Here is an 18,473-nt window from a genome sequence, read left to right as displayed (position 1 = left end):
ACACATGAATATATACACACATACACATCTACATGTATGTATACACACAGATACATATATCCAAGCACACATATCTGCATATATGTGTTTATATACAAATACACACATATGTGTATGTACACACGGGGTGTTCCAAAAGTCTTAGTGCAATAAATCAATGTACACCTTTGTAGATGTCAGTGCATATATGCCAAATAGAGAAGAGGCAAATAGAAGAGAATATTAATAGCAGTAGGAACAAGGAAAAGTCTCTTGAAGGTGATTGAAGTTGAGCTGAGTCCTAAAGAAAGCTGAGTTTTAAAGGGAAAGGATTTCAGGCATGTAGGACAGCTGGTACAAAGGAAGGAAAACACAGAGTATCCTATGTGAAGAACAACAAATAAGCCTGTATGATTAAGTCACAGAATATGTAAAGGGGGAGCAAGGGTAATAGGTTAAATGTTAAAAGACTGGAAAGATAGGAAGGGATCAAAATGTAAAGAATTTCAAGTGCCAAATATCTTTGATCTTATCAGTAATAGGAAAACCCCTGGGGAAAAAAAAAAAAACTCAGAATAAATACCAGGCACTATATAAAGAATTGTATGATAATAAACTATAGATTCTTAAGATCTTGGAGAATATGAACTCAGGGAAAACAAAGGAAATAAAAGATCACTGGATAGTGGTATTAATTAAATAAATTAGTTAAATAAACTTAACCTGAATGCTAGGATCAAATAGTATTGTTTATTTATTAAGCTATCTCTATGAAGAGAAGTCTTTTTTTGGTCAGGTTTCTTTTTTTCCTATTTGGATCAGACTACTTTAGATATATACCTTATAGCTATCTTTTAAATTGCAGTTAAATTGGAACTAGCCAATCATATATGAACTTAGAATTCTGCTGATTGAGAAATTATGATTATCTGTTAAAGTAGGAATTTTGGGGCACCTTAGCCTTTGTCAATAATAAAAGGCATCCATTGATTCTTAAATCTGTTTCCTTACAGGGGAAAATTTAAGACCTTTTCCTTATATAATCATCAAACTAAATAATCTCTCAGCCCATTCCTTTATTTTTGTCATCATCATTTTGTCATGCCTCTCTGAGGCAGTGTGAGATAGTAGAATCACATGGTTTTGAGATTTATCTGTGACACTTGCATGACCTTGGACAAGCTAGGTAATCTGTTTGTTCCTAAACTTAAAATAGGAATAATTATACCTCTACAGCCTTAAAAGTTCTATAGGAACTCCATTATTATTATAATTATTTCTGAATCGTTTGTGTAACAATCCACATTCAGTATTTGAAACTACTATCATGGATTCTTGGGTCTGCCTTTCTATAATCATTTAATACCTTAAAACACTGCCTAATTTCTCCAAGATAAAGACGTGTCAATCATAAACCAAAGTTAGTTAGTAGTGCTGTCATTGGATCAAACAGAAGCTTTTTAAAAAATAAGCTTTAGATGACTCATGAAATGAAATGCCTTTGGCAAAATATAGTGTTGTAGCAGCCTGCCCATTTTTTCTTATGGTAGATGCTGCCTGCATATTACACCTTAGACCAAATCCACTTCCCCTTGATTATAATCCCTTTACTAAAAAAGGAAAATAGCCATTTTTTTGTCTTTTGAACCATTGCCTGGTCCTATCCACAAATATCCACTTGTCTACTTATATTTTATTAAATATTATAAAAGTGAATATATATTCCTGATAACACGCACACACACACACACACACACACACACACACACACATATATATATATATATATATATATATATATATATATTATACACACACATCCCTATAATAGGGAGGTAATTATACTTTTTTGGTGTGACTATGCTTGTGAAATACTATGAACCATCAGGAAAAATGATGCTATGCCTTTCTGAGTAGACAAATGATTTCATTTAAAAGTCAGATTTGAAACTAAAACTGAACTTTCTTTAAATTGATAAGTTGCAGCCTTTGTTACTGGTGGTATGTGTGTGTGTGAAAGAGAGAGAGAGAGTGAGGGGAGAGAATATTTGTGATGTAGACCATGTACTTTTTGTCTTAAGAAACTGTCCCTTTTTTAAAACAATAAGAAAATTGGTAAAGTAAAAATTACTGGGACCTCAGGAAGAATGGCCACAGTAACATGGAAAAAACAGATCAAAAAGAAAAAAAATGAGAAAGAAAACAAAATGCAAGCAAACAGCAGTAAAAAAAAGTGAAAATACTATGTTGTGATCCACATTTAGTCCCCACAGTCCTCTCTCTGGGTACAGATGGCTCTCTTCCCCACAAGATCATTGGAACTGGCCTGAATAATTTCACTGTTGAAGCCACGTCCATCAGAACTGATCATCATGATATAGCAATTTTAAAAAGGATTTTCTATAAAAACAAGACAAAAACAATTAAGTAAATAAGCATTAGTGAAAAAGAAGCAAAATTTTTCATTTATAGACAATATGATGATTTACTTATAGAAAAGTGCAGAAAATCAGCAAAAAAGCTCATCAAAGTCTTTAATAGATTGTATATACAAGATACAAATAACCCCCCCAAAAGTCATTGGGTTTTTTGGCATAATACTAACAAAAAACAGAAGGGAGTAATAGAATGACAAATTCCATTCATAATAATGATAAAGATGCATAAAATATACAGGAATTAGCCTAAACACACACATAAGGCTTATATAAATAAAATTATGGAACTCTATAGAAATTAAAAATAAATATTTGGGAAGGTAGTCATTCACTAATGGCTAGGTTATACCAATATAATAAAATAATAATTCCTAAATTGAGCTACAAATTTAGTACATGCTAATCAAAATGTGAAAGGGATTACTTTTTAACAGTAAAAAAAATATTAAAATTTATTTAGTAAAACAAATGTTTAAGAATAAATGCTAGCTATATAAGAATTTAAATGAAAATAATGGGGTGGGGAAGGGAAAACAATTTAACATTTAAGTGATCCAATGGATAGAATGCCTAATCTGAATCAGGAGAATTGATAAATTCCTGACTTCAGATGCTAACTACATGACAAGTCATTTAATCTCCGTTTGCCACAATTTCCTCAATTGTAAAATGAGGATTATAATAGCCTCTACTTTCTTTGTTTGTTATGAGGATCAAATGATTTAATTATAAAGTACCTGGCACAGAGGGAGTGCTACATAACTGTTCATTATTATCATTGTTAACTATTGCCATTAAATTAATATGATAATAGTTTAAAAAGATAAGGAAAAATACTAGATTAATAAGAACAAGAAGCAAATGACCATGTTAGTCCAATGATCAATAAACCCAATAATAGAAACAATTGATAAAGACTCTCTGTTTGATAAAAAACAGATGAGAAAACTGAAAAGAGTTTGGGGTTAACATAGCTAACCATGTTACTATACCACGTTACTACAACAAACTCCAAATGGTTAAGCAAGTAAAGTATAAATGGCCACAAAATAATAATTTTTTAAAAAGAAAATTGGAAGTTCATATCTTTCCCTACTATGATTAACAGGAAGAATTCAAATTAGACAGAGATTAGAAGAGATAAAAATAGACAGTTTTGACTATGCAGGCTATTATGTTTTAAGTTTTAAGCTATTAAAACTTAAAGTAGCACTAAGACTTTTGGGATATCTTTTATAAATCTTAAAAGCTACATAAACAAAATCAATGCAACTACAATGAGAAATAAGCCAGGCTCAATTAAGTGGCACAGTAGATATAATACCAGTTCTGAAGTCAGGAGGACATGAGTTCAAATTTGGCCTCAGACACTCAACACTTCTAGCTGTGTGACCCTAGGCAAGTCACTTAACTCCAATTGCCTCAGCAAAGGAGAGAGAAGACAAGACAAGACAAGAAGGAAGAGGAGAAGGAGGAGGAGGAAAAGAAAGAGGAGAAGGAAGAGCAGGAAGAGAAGGAGGAGGAGGAAGAAGAAGAGGGGGAAGAGAAGAAAGAAAAAGAAGAGGAGGGGAAAGAAGAGGAAGAGGAGGAGGAGTGCCACCTCTTTGGCACTCCTAAATGTTATGGGAAAAATTTGTACCCAGTGCTTCGTGGCTCAAAACCAAGAATTCTATCCTCTATGCCTCTACTTCATTTATTTAGTGAATTCTAAGTCAGCAGTAAGAACTTTTGTAGGTGTTTGAAAATGGAGAAGGAAAAGAAAGAAGGCATAACCACCCTAATTATTGGATATAGAATCATAGTAATAAGTAGTGAGATAAAGGAAAGTTGATTAGGTTACTCAATTGCTATTTTACATTGTTTATTTGTTTATTTATTTATTTTTAACCAAAACAAATGACATTCAATTTGGAAAAGTCAAAAGTGGTCAACAAAGAACTAAAATGCAAGATAATTGATAGGGAGAATAAGAAGGCCACTGATATGCTTAAAGAATTTAACCTTTAGAGTCCAGGTATTCTATATTCAGGGTTACTTAAATTTTTCTCTGTGATTTCTTAACTACTCTCAGTAATCTTTGAATAATCAAGGAAAATTAGTACGGTCCCATATGGTCAGAAATAGGCAAATGTGCCCTCAATTTTCAAAAAGGGGAAGAAATAGAATTCTTCAAATTGCCATCTAATAAGCTTGCTATTGATTCCCTGTAAAATTCTAAAACAGTAGTATCAAATACAAATAAGTAACAGGGGCCACTAATCAGTTCAGAAAAGTCTCTACCTGAGTTTTAAAACATGATATTAAATATTTATTTTATTAACTATTTCCCAATTATTTTTTAATCTGGCCAGGCTACATTTGGGAATGTTGCACACTACATGATTCTTTGAGCCACATGTTTGACATATCTGTTCTAGAATAGGTTAAAGAGATAGTGTGTAAGCACTTGAAAAATAGCAATCAATATTAGCCAGCTTGGCTCAATTAAAAACAAGTCAAACCAGCCTAACCTGGTTTCTTTTATTAGACTAGTAATCATAAAGATGTCATACCTATATATATGTCACAGATGCCTAGACAATAGAAGGCATTTAACACAATCTCCCATTATACTCTTCCCCACCTCTTCAACCCCCACGTTCCCTCTAATATTTGTCATTTTTCTTTTCTGAACTATTAGCCAATCTTAGAGGTAGTATTCAGAATTGTTTTAATTTGTCAATATTGAGTCAATAGTCAGTCAATATTGAGTTAGAGTATGTTTTTCATGTCTATAAATAGTTTGATTAGTTCACCTGAAAACTTCACATCTTTTGATCATTTATTAATTGTACAATGGCTCTTTTTTTTTTTAATAAATTTGGCCTAGTCCCCTATAGGTTTGAAAAATGAAGAGAAATTTGCTTCAAAATTCTTTTCATAATTACTATTGCTGTTATTTCTTTGTTTATTCTATTATCTCTATCCACTTTTCTTTGTCCCTTCTCAAAAATGTTTTATTTCTGATTACTCCCTTCCCTAATGTGCCCTCTTTTCTATCATCCTCACCTTCTCATATCCCCTTCCCTTCATACTTTCCTTTCTTCCTGTTATTTCTTTTCTGAGCCAATTTTGATGAGAGGAAGGTTCAGTCACACCCCTTCTTCTCTACTGTAAAAGTCTTTTCTTGACTCTTTTATCCTGTAATATTCTTACTGTGCAATGGAATACAATTAGGTGGATACTGAACTGGCTGCCTGAAAAGACCTACAGAAAGAATCAGTAGGTCAGTGTCAACCTTTTAGAGAAAGTTTTAAGTGAGTACCTGCTCTTCAATGCTTTCTTTTCAACACAGATTCTAAAATTTTAGACCTGAAAGGGATTTTTAAAATGATCTAGTCAAATATTTCCCTTCACTTTATAGGTGAGGAAAAAAGAAGTCCAGAGATTTTAAGTGACTTGGCCAAGATAAAACGGCTAGCAGGTGGTAGAGCCAAATTTCAAATTCATGTCTTCTAAATCTAGTGCTTTTCCGTAATAATATGACACTTTCTTTTTTTAAAAAAAAATCAATGATTTGAATGAAAGCATAGAGAATGCTTTTCATATTTGTATATAACACTGTACTAGGAAGGATGGGCTATGTGTACAACATGAAAGAATCAGCATCCAAAAGAATCATCAATCACATATCCTTTCAAGGAGACTAGTTCTAATGAAGTGAAACTTACTTTTGCCTAGAGATATGTTTTTTTTTTCAGCATATAGAATTCCTATTGTGGAAATTTCAATCGCTGAGGAAGATCTTGAGCTCTTCACTGATTTGTAGTCTCATTGGTTTACTGAAAAGTTAAGTAATTTGTTTAAGGTCACACAGTATGTATCAAAGGGCACAAGGGAAACCAAGATTTTTTTATTAACTATAGGGTCAACCTTCCATATATAGGGTCAAACTTTCAAGAAGCTAAACTGCTTCTTTAAAAGTGAAATTTAGTAGAAATAAATGTTAATCCTGTGATTGTGCAGATAAAAGATATGGGAAGGCAAAATAAGACAATGTATCATAAAAGAAAGCTGAGAGTTTTGATAGACTGAAAGCTCAGTTCCAGACAACAGCATAATGTGGTAGCTCAAACAATCTAATGTTGTTTTAAATGTCATTAATAAAAGGATTATATCCTAAAGCAGAGAGATAATAGTTCCACTGTACTCTGCCCTGGCCTAAGTCTGACTTGAAATAATATGTTCAGTTCTGGTGCCATATTTTAGGAAGGATTGTTACACAACGTAGATGGGGCTGAGAAGAAAAGATATACCAAAAAGCCTGAGGAAATGCCTGGAGGTGGGTGGTAGAAAGTGGACTCTACAATACATGAGGTCTGAGTGATATCATTCTTCAAAAATAGATTGGAAGCAGATTATGAAGCACTTTAAGTGCCAAAAGTTTATATTTGATCATAGAGGAAATAGGGAGCCATGGGTTTCACAAATTAAAAATGATAGTCAGACTTGTGCTTTGCTAATTGCCAGCATTTACATAGTAATTTAGAGTTTGCAAAACACCTTATTTGATATTCACTACAACCCAATGAAATAAATGCTATTATTATCCTCATTTTATAAATGAGGAAACCAAAGCCAAAAGTTAATTGGCCTGTCTAGAATCACATGGCTAGGAAATTACTGAGACAGAATGTGAATCCAAATCTTCCTGTCTTCAGATTCAGCATACTATCTCCTTTACCACTTCAGGAGTCCTTCATTGTATAGAGAACAGATTGGAGAAAAACACCATTGGCAACATTAATCTAGAGGTCCTATCATACAATACTAATATTGTTTAAATGAATTACTTTTGTTTTCAAGACAAGATTGAATAAAAAAGGAAAAGTGATACCTATGAAAATGAAATGAAGACAGAATTAGAGTAAGTAATCTGTCAGAAGGACATAGATCAAAAAGACTTTACCCATGCTCATTCCCCAGAGTTTTGTGACTGAATAGTAAGTTGGCATCCCGTTACAACAAGCACAGCCAGAATAGCTCCTAAGAGAATTTAACCATGAATGGATGTTGGAGGAAAAGGACATTCCAAACTTCCTAACACTATTCATTCTTGTATGAACAGCAGAATCAGACTTACTAGTTAACCGTTCAGATTTTTAGAACTCCTTACCACCCAGTAGGACACTGAGAAATTTCTCTCCCATTCTTCCCATTCTTGTAGCTCTACAATTTACTACTTAATGTATGCTGACATACCCACAGACATAGTCAATAATATCTTTTTCTAAATTTCAACTGTAATGTTTCAGAGTTTTTATAGCATATTTAACATGTATGGGATTTCCTGCCATCTAGGGGAGAGGGTGGAAGGAAGGAGGGGAAAATTCGGAGAAGTGAGTACAAGGGATAATGTTGTAAAAAAATTACCCATGCATATATACTGTCAAAAAGAAAGTTATAATTATAAAATTAATAAAAAAGAAGAAATATTTCAGAGTTTTAAATCATGTACTATTTCATCTCAAGAAAAACATAAATCAAAACTAGTCTCATAATAAAACATAAACTAATAATTCATTTAAAACAGAAGTTCTCAAACTTTTTGTCTTGGAAACTTTTGCACTTTTAAAAATTATTGAGGACCCAAAGAACTTTTGTTTGTGTGACTCTTCTTTTCTCTTTCTTTCCATTTATACACAACCACATGGATACACATACATATATATGTGCATTGTGGGTTTTTGTGTACATACACACATACATTTTAAGTAATACCAGTCAGGGAAGAGATAATTTTTTATGTCACAGGGTACCCACCATTCATGGTAATCCTTCTACCTTCCCTATTTAGAGAGACAAGAGTTCTTAGTTCTTGGTGACAGGTTTCTGTATTACTGGCTCAGTACTATATTTTTTCTAAAAATGACAAAATTCCAGACTCTTTGTAAATATATAATCTGCTGACAGCCACAAATTTCAGAAGAACCTAGGCATTAGTCTTTGAAGTTGCTTCTGTTAACTACCTTGTATATATTTGTATTTATTGACTTTATATTGCACTTATTTATGTGTGTGTTTATTTATGTCTTTCTTGTCTCCCTCATCAGAATGTAATTTCCTGTTGAATAGGGATTATTTCAGTCTTTGTGCTTGTATTCTCAGCACCTAGAATAATGCTTGGCAAATATTAAATGCCTAATAAATATTTGTTGATTGAATGAAAAGAGATATGAGCTAGACCACAAATCTTTTAAATTCTTTATACATAGCCTTGAAATTTACCAGCAAAAGAAAAACTTGAGCTTAGATATGACTATGAATAACCAATCAAAAATCACCTGTAATATGGAGGAAAAATTGGGACCACATTTATCACAAGCCCAATTTTAGATATAGGGATTAGGTGAAGAATTCTGTAAGTTTCTAGCTGAAAATGTCCTAGATTTTTCCTCTTTTAGATTATAGAAATACTATATTCCATCAAAAATAGGACTTAGTTCAAAATCTGATTCAAGCAAAACCAGAGAAATGAAACAATTGAAAAGAATGTCAAGTACCTTATCAGAAAGACAACAGACCTGGAAAACAGATCCAGGAGAGACAATTTGAGAATAATCGGACTCCCTGAAAAATGTGAGGAAAAAAAGAGCTTGGACACTATTTTCGAGGAAATTATCAAAGAGAACTGCCCAGACGTTCTGGAAACAGAGGGTAAAATAGACATTGAAGAAATTCATCAATGACCTACTGAAAGGGACCCTAAAATCAAAACACCAAGAAATATAGTGGCCAAGTTCAAGAACCATCAAACAAAGGAAAAGATATTGGAAGCTGCTAGAAAAAAATCAATTCAGATATAAAGGATTCACAATTAGGATAACCCAGGATCTAGCAGCGTCCACATTAAAAGAACGAAGGGCCTGGAATATGATATTCCGAAAGGCTAAGGAACTTGGTATGCAGCCAAGAATAACTTACCCAGCAAGAATGAGCATCGTTTTCCAGGGAAGAAGATGGACATTTAATGAAATAAATGAATTCCATCTATTTTTGATGAAAAAACCAGACCTATATAAAAGGTTTGATCTTCAAATACAGAACTCAAGAGATTTCTAAAAAGGTAAAAAGAAATCTTGAGAACTATACTTCTGCCAAAAAAATATGTAAAGAACATATGTACAATTTGTCCTAGAAACTAGAGGTGGAAAGGAAATTATATCATAAAAAAGGGTAAAGTGGTGGTACTACATCTCATGAAGAGGCAAAGGTAACCTATTATATCTGAGAGAAAGAAAGGAGGGAGATGAACATAGTGTGTATCAATAGACATTCGATTTATGGTGAAACTTCTTCCACTTCATTGAAAAGTGAAAGGGAAGGAGTAAACTAAGGGGAAGGGAATACAGAAATTTTGAGGAAAAGGGGTAAAATAAGGGGAGGAACTTTAAGGTGGGGGAGGGATCCTAAAAAGACCTTTACAGGTCTGAGCCAGAGAACTTTCAAGTGAATTCTCACCTTGTCATTGTCCAGACAACCTGAGTTCTCACCTAGTAATCCTAACAGAAGACAATGATAAACATGAGATCATGATAAATATGAATAATAACTAGCATTTATATAATGCTTTAAGGTTTACAAAGCTGATCTTCATAACCCTGAGAGGTAGCTGCTTTTATTATCTCCATTATAGATAACAGGCAGACAGACTTTAAGTAACTTGCCGAGGGTTATATAGCTGATGAATGTGTCAAGCAGGTCTTGAATTCAGATTTTCCTATCTCCAGATTCATCACTATATTTCCTGCACCATATAGATCCATCCATTAGATAATAGGATAGCCAAAGGATCCATAGCCCCATTATATCACATGTGATAGCAACAGGTTTCAGTAGAAAGAATGTTCAACTGGGAAGTCCCATGCCTTGTGTTTAGTGTCCAGTTTTGCCACACCATTTTGAGTCACTTTTTTGAGTCTCAGTTTTCCTATCTATAAAATGAGAAAACTAGGCAATGTAAGGTCTTGGAGGCTATCAGACTCTAGATTTATCCTGCTTTTCATCCAATCAAATACTAGTGAATCAGAACTGCAAAAGCCTGAGTTTAATAAAAATAAATTCAATAGAAAAGTTACCATGAAACTTGGTTATTTTTTTCCTTTTAGAGTTTTACCATTTTTGAACTTTTGAATCACTAATGGGAGACAATTGTAATAGTAAAAGAGAAACTGATTGAAAGAATGCCCTGAAGATTCCCCAATTGCAAAAATATCTGGCAAGAAAGATCCCAGAATATCTGAGAAAATTGTAGTTTGTCCCAAGTAGGAGAACTTTTTTTATCAATAATTCAGCTTTCTGTGAAAGGAATCTTTCTCTTCTCCATCAATGGTAATAAAAGAAGAGGGATCAGTAGAATAGATCTTGAAACAATTATTATTCTATAGCCCCTATTTCATGCAGTCACTCATTTGTGGTACATAACCTTGACCTTATAATAAAAACATTTTTTAATGATGTGTGATGAATGCAAATCAGACGTAATCAGTCAGTTAAAACTGAATACCAGTTGTTGCCGGATACATGCAAAGTTAGTTCATTTGTCTCCTTGGGATCTTTATAGAAGCTAGGATGTCATAAATACTTTATGGAAAGAACTTAAAGCTCCCTAACATTTCTGCTTATTCGATGAATTGAACCAGAACACAACATATTGTGGCGTATCACTGACCTTAAAACAGTTTTCCTTGTTGCAGCAGTTTAGAATTGAGCAACATTTGTACATAATCACTTTACTATCTTAAAAAGTGACTCTTTGTTTTCCTTTCTACTTAGACTTCAAAGCCCATATGCTATTCTATATATGTCTTAAGGAAACTGAGGACAATTGGGAAAGTCTAGAAATGTCACTGTAATGTGACTAGAAGATTGCCAATTTTTGCTGCTTTTCTACATAGTCTATTTACAATCATTTTTACACAAAATTCACTTTTGTATAAAAATCAAATTGTTGGGTTTACTGCATATGCTGTCTTCCTGAGATTTTTATAAGGCACTTTGATAATATAATTTGATTGAAAACATTCCCTCCATAAACTTCAGTAACTCAACAGATTTCTATCATAGAAACATTTCTTTTAAAAATAATGAGATAAAATGTATTTTGAAAGACTACACATAGATAATCTAAGTGAAATTGCTTGCTTTCTCAATTGGTGGGAGTAAGGAGAGGAGAATTTGGAACTCTAAATTTGAATGAAAAATGTCAAAATTGTTTTTACATGTAATTGGTGGGTCACAAAATGTTAAATAAAAAACAAAAAATAATAATCATGAGAGATAGCTGTTAGGATTCTTACAAGGTGCTAAGTCACTGGAATGGATAGAGACAATAATTATTATCTAATTTAGCATGATTCAGTATGATTGATCTGATCCTACTAGGAAATGTTATGGGCCAGAACTTGAAACAAGGTACTGAGAGGAATTGAGGAGACAATGGTTAAATTTAATTTAGCATTGATTTAATCCTACAACAAATAATGGTTTCCTAGTGATGTAATGATTGGTGTGTGCTCAGTGTGCAGCATATAAACAAGAAGCTCTCAGGGCCAAAGAGGTCGGGAGATTCAGATCTATGTCATTGACATAGATCCTGCCTCCAAGCCAGAAAAAACTAAGTTCAGGTCTTGCTTCTAATACATACTGATTGGGTGATAGTTGCCAAGTCATTTAACTTTTCAGTGCTGGGGCAGCTCTAAGATATAGAGATGCTGTCATCCTGCATTGCTTGAGAGAATTTCCCCAGCCTGCCCCACCTGCTGCAGTGAAATCACAAGTTTGCCCTTTTCCTTATCAATATTGAAGAAAATTCTCATCAAAGCATAGATTTTATCTGGGGAACCATCTGCTTAGCAGACTAGTCAATATGAATTCAATGTAGGTCATTTCAAGTTCATTTTACAGAATTGTCACAGGTGGCTAACAAAAGAATCAGATAACCTATAAAACAAGGACCTCATGTGTATAGATCATCAAGTTCATCAACCTTGTGAATTTACTTTTTAAAAAAAGTTCTCAAAGAAGGCTCAGTTTCAGAAGAATTCCCCAAACTATGATTTCCTTTCCTTTGTATCTCTACATTTTATATCCTATTAATTTCTGCCTCATTTTTCTTTTAGGTTTTTTTGTTTTTTGTTTTGTTTTGTTTTTTTGATGGGGGAGATTTTAGCAATTTTCAGTTAAAGTATAGCTTTTTTGACTAACTCATCTATACTTTAATCTATGTTATTTTGTTAAAACAAAAAAAATTCCACATTATTAGTTGGGAAATACTTCAGATTAATGTGTAGTTAATTATTCTATTTGTGTAGTTAATTATTCTGCTTGAGAGAACATTTCAGAATGTTTTACCCTGGCATTGCTTGTACATAATTAAAAACTGAATTCTGGGTAATTTGGAAAACACTCTCATTGCAGTTTAAACCAGTCTAGCTGTTAAATATGATGTTTAAATATGTATTTACAGATATGTAGTTTTTTAAAAAAGCCTTGTTGTCTATGTTAACTCAATACAACATTGCTTTACATAATTCTATAAGCAACTAGATGGTATAGTAGATAGAATACTGGCCTTGGAATCACAAAAACCCCTCAGGGAATTCTTTTTAACCATTAGGTAAGTCTTCTATTGAACTGATTTTACTCTTATCTTTCATTATTTCCTCAGAATTAGTGAGGAAACTTAATGTTCAAAATTCTAATAATGAAATGATTCCCCGTTTCAAAGACTAAATTGAAGGAACTTTGATGTTTATTTTTGACAATTTGAAGTATTTGGCAAGTATTTTGATGGCATGTATTTTTTTTATAGTCTTTATTTACCAGATATATGCATGGGTAATTTTACAGCATTGACAATTGCCAAAACTTTTGTTCTAATTTTTCTCCTCCTTTCCTCCCCACCCCCCCCAGATGGCAGGTTGACCAATACATGTTAAATTTGTTAAAGTATAAATTAAATACAATATATGTATACATGTCCAAACAGTTGTTTTGCTAAACAAAAAGAATTGGACTTTGAAATAGTGTACAATTAGACTGTGAAGGAAATCTAAAATGCAGGCGGACAAAAATAGAGGGATTGGGAATTCTATGTAGTGGTTCACAGTCATCTCCCTGAGTTCTCCCACTGGATGTAGCTGGTTCAGTTCATTACTGCTTTATTGGAACTGATTTGGTTCATCTCATTGTTGAAAATGGCCACATCCATCAGAATTGATCATCATATGGTATTGTTGTTGAAGTATACAACGATCTCCTGGTCCTGCTCATTTCACTCAGCATCAGTTCATGTAAGTCTCTCCAGGCCTCTCTGAAATCATCCTGTTGGTCATTTCTTACAGAATGATAGTATTCCATAACATTCATATACCACAATTTATTCAACCATTCTCCAATTGATGGGCATCCACTCAGTTTCCAGTTTCTAGCTACTACAAAGAGGGCTGGATGGCATGTATTTTCACCAAGTATATCTTTTACTACTAATGTTCTGTGATACTTGATCAGAGCATGTAGACAACCCCAGGATTCAAAGGTCCAGTGGAATTCAAGCTGCGTCAGCATCTAGCAGCTTTAGGAAAAGCTTGAAATGTAACCTATCAACAGTCTAGCCTAAGTTCAGAGAAATGAGCCTTATCAAGAGAAAGCTTGTTGCCAGGTGATACTCTGTGTAAACTTAGTGATAGAGACTCATGATAAAATGAGTCCAAGTACACTTTGGAAAGTTGTTTTTTTTTTTTTAAATGTAAATTTAAATTAAATTTTTCTTGGCTTGTATCCTGTTACCCAAAGCAACAGGCAAGGTAACTCAAGCTAACTGTGTGTGAGTTTTATCAGTTGTAGGGGCACCAATAATGAGTCACTGATCACCAGACATATTGAAATATTTTAGTCTAAAAAGTTTCTGTACAAATAATACTAATGCAAACAAGATTAGAAGGGAAGTAACAAATTGGGAAAATATTTTTAAAAACAAAGATTCTGACAAAGGTCTCATTTCCAAAATATATAGAGAACTGACCATATTTATAAGAAACCGAACCATTCTCCAATTGATAAATGGTCAAAGGATATGAACAGACAATTCTCAGAGGAAGAAATTGAAACTATATCCACTCACATGAAAGAGTGTTCCAAATCACTACTGATCAGAGAAATGCAAATTAAGACCACTCTGAGATACCACTACACACCTGTCAGATTGGCTAAGATGACAGGAACAAATAATGACAAATGTTGGAGGGGATGTGGGGAAATTGGGACACTAATACATTGCTGGTGGAGTTGTGAAAGAATCCAGCCATTCTGGAGAGCAATCTGGAATTATGCCCAAAAAGTTATCAAACTGTGCATACCCTTTGACCCAGCAGCGCTACTACTGGGATTATATCCCAAAGAAATACTAAAGAGCGGAAAGAGACATATATGTGCCAAAATGTTTGTGGCAGCTCTTTTTGTTGTAGCTAGAAACTGGAAGATGAATAGATGTCCATCAGTTGGAGAATGGTTGGGTAAATTGTGGTATATGAAGGTTATGGAATATTATTGCTCGGTAAGAAATGACCAGCAGGAGGAATATAGAGAGGCCTGGAGAGACTTAAATCAACTGATGCTGAGTGAAATGAGCAGAACCAGAAGATCACTGTACACTTCAACAACAATACTGTATGGGGATGTATTCTGATGGAAGTGGAAATCTTCAACATAAAGAAGATCCAACTCACTTCCAGTTGATCAATGATGGACAGGGGTAGCTGCACCCAGAGAAGAAACACTGGGAGGGGAATGAAAATTGTTAGCACTAATATCTGTCTGCCCAGGTTGCATGTACCTTCGGATTCTAATGTTTATTGTGCAACAAGAAAATGATATTCGCACACATGTATTATACCTAGACTATATTGTAACACATGTAAAATGTATGGTATTGCCTGTCGTCGGGGGGAGGGAATAGAGGGAGGGGGGGTAATTTGGAAAAATGAATACAAGGGATAATATTATAATATATATATATATATATATATATATATATATATATATATATATATATATATATATATAAAATAAAATAAAAAAGCCACAAAAAAAAAAGAAATATTTTAGTCTACTGGATCTAATAAATATAGAATGAAGCTAAAATGAGGCAGAAGGAAGACAATATACAACTATTTGGAGTATATGGAAGAAGTAGAAAGACAGTAAATTCTAACATGTTGCCAAATTCACTTCAAATTAGCTTTTCATATTTTCATCTTAAAACTGCTTATCTATTCTGTTAAAAGCAAATCAATACTTACCAGTTTGTCCATTCAGGATATAGAATTGTAAAATTATATCAAGTTCCTGATGAAGAGTATTGTAAAGAAAATTAGGGCATAATAAGTAATGTTTGGTGGCATTTTGCCATGTGTATAGGGAATAATCATAGGAATAGACTCAATAAGACTCAATATAGTCTTGAAACAAGAAAACCCAGTAGCTTTTTCATGCCTATTGATTAGTGATTCATGATCTAAAAATATCAGAGGGCACACTTGACATAAACCCTTGTTTATGTTTTTTCTAGTGACCCACACTAGTATCTTTACCCTGACCAGTAGTTATAATCTGAAAATATTCTCAAAGCAGGACAGTAGAATCTTAGTTGAGAGATGAACCCACAATCTCATCACATCTATTAAATAGACATGAAAACATGTCATGAAAATGTCATGTAAACAGGACATGTCCTGTTGTAATTCCAAATCTTTTGGTCCTATGACCCTAAGCTTCTACCCACAGAAATGGATGTATCATAGTGAAGCAGTAAAATCTTAGAAATTGGTTGCAGAGAACTTGGATTCCAGTCCTGGTTATGTTGCTTACAACCTGTGTGATGTTGGACAAATCACTTAATGTTCAAAGAATTCCATTCTTCATCTCCAAAGGAAAGGGGTTAGCTTTTAGGTTCTTTCTAGTTCGAGATCTAAATAGAATAAATATTTAGACCTGTGAGAAAGACAAAGATAGAAAGACAGACAAGAGAGAGGGTGAAAGAAAGAAATTAGGGTGTGGTATAGAGACAGAGAAAAAGAGAAGAGGAGAGAAGGAGGAGGAGAGACAGAGACAGAAACAAAAACAGTTTCAGAGAGAGAGATTTAGAGAGAGACACATAGAGACAGAAAGACGGAGAGAGAGACAGACAGACAGACAGAATGAGTTTTTTAAATGGTTACTATGTGATAGGCACTGTACTAAGTACGAGGGATATAAATATATGCTAGTAAGTCAGTCCCTCCCCTCAAGGAGCTTAAATTCAGATGGAGAAAGACATACAAGAGAGCAAGAAAGGGGGAGTAGTAAGTGTGAGGAGGCTAATATTTACTTAGCTACCTCGCATGGAAATGTCCAGGAAAGTGACCTCGCTCCCAAGAAGATGAAGTGAAAGCTCACCTATGAAAGCCAAATGGCAAAGCTACCACCCTCCTATGCATCAAGATTACAATCTCATTCAGCTGAAAATAAGTTGATTCCTTGAGGATTTTTATTCTTTCATTTCTGTGAGAAATTACTCACCTATTAATCTAAAATGCTACAGAATTGACTTCCTTTTGCCTTCCACATCTTAATTAAGTTTACAATTGATTTCTGTGGGCTAAGGGGTCTGGAAGATCTTCCCTGGCTCTCAGAGACTGAAGAGAAATTAAAGAATCTTTGAGATTTCTTTGAGTCCCAGAATTCATTATCTTATAGCTACACCTTTCTTTGAAAATTCAATAAAGGCTAGAAGAAAATAATTGTTGAGGTCAGACGTTTTTGTATATGAGTGTAGCTTTGGTTTTTTATTTACATTTTCTTTTAAGTTACTTTTTGTTCTTCTGCTCCTTAAGTAGCAATTGATTTGTGATACATTAAGATTGTAAGTTTCTTCAGGCAGGGGCTGTCTTTTGCTTCTTTTTAAAATTCCCAGCACTTAGCACAATGTCAGGCATATTTAGATACTGTTGTTATTATTTGTTGCTGTCTTGTTTTAGTCGTTTCTGTCTCTTCATGACCCCATTTGGGTTTTTCTTGGCAAAAATACTGGAACAGCTCATTTTACAAATAAGGAAACTGAGGCAAACAGAGTCAAGTGACTTCTCATAGCTAGTAAGTGTCTAAAGCCAGATTTGACCTTGAGTTTTCCTCCATACCTGACTCTCTAGCTACTGAACCAACTAGCTGCCCCAAAGTAGACACTTAATCAATATTTATTAAATGAATGAATATTGGAATGCTGCCCTCCAGGTTAGTTTCTTTACATGAGTCTTAATGCATCTGATTAAATATCCTAAATACCAGAGTATGTTACATTCAGTGTTTTGGAAAACTCTTATTTCAAATAATTAAGGCTTGTTAATAACTTATTATAAAATTTTTATCACTACATTTAACTACATTAGTAGGGGATAAAATATTATACTTAATTTATGTTCTTTGTCCCCATAAAAGTTATTAAGCTACTTATTAGAGTCATTAGTCTTGGGTTTTAAAGTTTAAATATGTTCCCTTCCCCCTACCTGTCACCTTGCTTGAACTTGGTAAATTCTTAATTTTGTTTTTGAGAAATGTTCATACACATGACCTATGCTTCCCACAGCTGCAACTGGTTAACCTTAGCTAATATCCAGGCTGCACTTTGGATCCCCCCATGGGACCCTTTGAATAAACGCACTTTTTGCTGTTCTAGGCAATATGCCCAGCAGAGTGTGGGATGGGGAAGGGAATCTTTCCACCCAGGCTCAAAACTAATGGCACTAAATATCTTCCCTCCATCATGTTTTAACAAAAGGACTGGCTGAAGGCCCAAAATTGTTCAGAAAACTTGTGTTACAAAAGGCAAAACACCAAACCATTTAAATAGGCAGTAAGTCCTCATATTGATGTTAGTTAATGTGAACATTTCTATTCCACTAAATCCACTTTTAATATTCTCTTGGAGAAAAGTAAGGTAAACTTTTTTAAGAAACTAAAAAAAAAAATCGCTTAGTAAAT

General features: G+C 33.7%; 1 protein-coding gene across 1 annotated transcript in view; it reads left to right on the top strand.

The window, feature by feature from the left end:
• The window catches only part of SLC22A3 (solute carrier family 22 member 3), a 120,089-nt gene that overhangs the window by 67,751 nt on the left and 33,865 nt on the right, over positions 1–18,473 (top strand). The gene's annotated exons all lie outside the window — the stretch shown is intronic.

Source organism: Sminthopsis crassicaudata, chromosome 4 (genome assembly GCF_048593235.1).
Source record: "Sminthopsis crassicaudata isolate SCR6 chromosome 4, ASM4859323v1, whole genome shotgun sequence".
Taxonomy (NCBI): domain Eukaryota; kingdom Metazoa; phylum Chordata; class Mammalia; order Dasyuromorphia; family Dasyuridae; genus Sminthopsis; species Sminthopsis crassicaudata.
This window is presented reverse-complemented; position numbering and strand designations above follow the sequence as displayed.